This window comes from Osmerus eperlanus, chromosome 21, assembly GCF_963692335.1.
Source record: "Osmerus eperlanus chromosome 21, fOsmEpe2.1, whole genome shotgun sequence".
NCBI classification, from domain to species: Eukaryota; Metazoa; Chordata; class Actinopteri; order Osmeriformes; family Osmeridae; genus Osmerus; species Osmerus eperlanus.
Window position 1 is genome coordinate 3,595,273 of NC_085038.1, and position 2,424 is coordinate 3,597,696.

Below are 2,424 nucleotides of genomic sequence, written 5' to 3' on the forward strand. Positions count from 1 at the left end.
TGCACATTTGTTTATGGTATTGGATTGACAACAACATAAAAAAAAATAGCACGAGCCATGTTCATCAAGGCTAGTCAAAGAGGAACATTGATTTAGAATGTCACAGGGTCCTCTGGAACCTCTCGGAACAGCTGCTCTTCTGTGTCTGATTAACGTAAGGCCATTGGAAGTGTTTTTCTTCAAGTGGGTTGTTGATATGTGGGCCAGACAGTTCTATTTCGGTCGCTCCCTTAGCTGTAGTGAGTCAAATGATGCTAGCAGTGAGAAGAAGCAGAAAATGACCACAAGCTCATCAGTAGAATGTCACCCGTGCGTTCTTTGGAGAAAAGAAATGATGATGATTATTTGGCTGTTGCTTTGTTAATGGCACACGGTTGCCAGAGTTCGGGAACACAATGCTTTGTATTGTAATTAGCTGGGGATTTTGTGTAGAGAAGAAGACGGCTGTCATCCACATGAAGTCATGCTGGTTGTCTTAAGCTGCTGTCTTAACTCTTCCCCCCTTGTACCCATGCTGTTCTAGGCTTCTAGTGTGCTGCAGAACATGAAAACACTTCACGGACAGGATCTGCTTTTGGTTCATGGAACTGCAGACGGTAAGGGCTGGGGGACTCAATCGTCATGTCCACAAAAATCGCCAAAAAAGCGTCATAACTACAATTCAGGTTGTATCCAGAGGTAAAACAATGATACTTATTTTATTTTTTTTCTAGCAAATGTTCATTTTCAGCATTCGGCAGAACTCATCCAACGTTTAATAAAGATTGGGGCAAACTACTCAATGCAGGTATGGTCTGCGGTTCACATGAATCAGTACAGAGCAAACATCCTTTGGGTTGTTGTTGTGGATAATGCAGTGAAACATTAACCTTGACTGTAGTAAATATGTGTATAACTGCAGCTTGTAGCTCTGTGCTATTTGTTTTGGCTCTGAGGACAGATGCTGTCTGAGTGACAGCTTCATCGCCTGGCTGTGTGTCCTCACCGACCTTGTTTTTGAGACAGATCTACCCGGACGAAGGCCATTTCCTGTCACCTAAGAGCCAACGGCACTTCACGGAGTCCCTGATTGGCTACTTCAGAGTGTGTCTGCAGGGATACGGATCATTGTTACCCGAGCAACCGAAGGAGGAGGAGTGATGGGGCCTCTGGACAAGCAAGGAAAGCTCTTTGAATGCTGTACACTGCACCGTGCTGGGGATTGAGATGTTGGCACAGGATCGCTGATGAGTGTTTGTGTGCGTGTGTGTGTGTGCGCGTGTGTGTGCGTGCGTGTGTGTAAATCTCCAAACTAGCACATAAGTTAACGGACAACTATTACGGTTGTCAGTTTTTTTTTTTTTTTTTTTTAACTCAGTTGATTGACAGATTCTCTACACACCTTGATTTTTGCCTGTACATTACTTTCGTCACCTCCATAACCGCATGCTTGTGTTGGCTGGTTTAGGAGCTGTGAAAACAGACAATTTCCCCTTCTTTCAGTGCACGTCTCCTCATTAATAAAATCAACATGCACAAGAAGATATACTTCAGTGTTTCAGTTCATTTGTTGATGTGCTGTTGCATCATGGTCATGCTCTCAACTTCACACCTCGTTTGCCACCGGACGAAGGAACACATACTGTACAGGGCACATGTGTATTTGCAGACTTTCTGCTCCATCTGAGCGAGAATATAGACACTGTTTTAGAGGGAAAGGTTGTACCCTTTGGTTTAATACATTTTGGTTTAAAACAATGGTGAACGTGGGCATGGTATCAATTGTGTATCAAGTCAACTATTGTGTTCTTTGCTAATATGGCTTCTGTTGGATATTTGAATAATAAATAATACAAAATACATAATTCTTCATATTTTCTTCTTTCCACAGTACATGCATCTTTCTTGGGATGTGCAAAGTTAATCCTGTGTTTAGTCGGAATATGCACCAACAACATTATTCAGAGGAAAAGGTCAAAGTATTGATTAATTTCTGTGCTGAGACCACCTGCTCAGACTATAATGAATGGATGTTTCCGAGACCTCCTGTAGTCCTACTGGCTTTATCTTCACTATGTGCGTAGGTGAAGTAGGGGGTGTACTCACAACTAACGAAGTAGAGGTCGAACATTCCAGTAAAAGTTCCAATAACATTCCGTTGTTGGAATGTTACAGTAACATTCCACTGTTTAATTGATTGTTCAAAATGTGACATTATAATAATGGAATGCCACTGTGACAATTGGTGCCATTATATTGTTAGAATGTCACAGAAACGTTCCGTTGATAGAATGCGATTGTGACATTCAATTTCTAGGACAGGCAGGTACCGCAGAGATAAGCATACATTGTATGCCCATTAGCAGTGTTACATCAAGTTCATCAATGATGTAAACTTTTATTTCTAATATTTTTTTCAACCTTTCAAAACCTTTTTTTTTTTGA

At 41.4% G+C, this 2,424-nt stretch overlaps 1 long non-coding RNA gene across 1 annotated transcript; it reads left to right on the top strand.

Annotated features, from left to right (window-relative positions):
• Nucleotides 1-61: 61 nt before the first annotated feature.
• LOC134007480 (uncharacterized) lies at nucleotides 62-1,823 on the top strand. The gene is made up of 3 exons (XR_009928050.1): nucleotides 62-596; nucleotides 714-787; nucleotides 1,006-1,823. It is a non-coding gene; the product is annotated as an uncharacterized LOC134007480 (long non-coding RNA).
• Nucleotides 1,824-2,424: the final 601 nt, after the last annotated feature.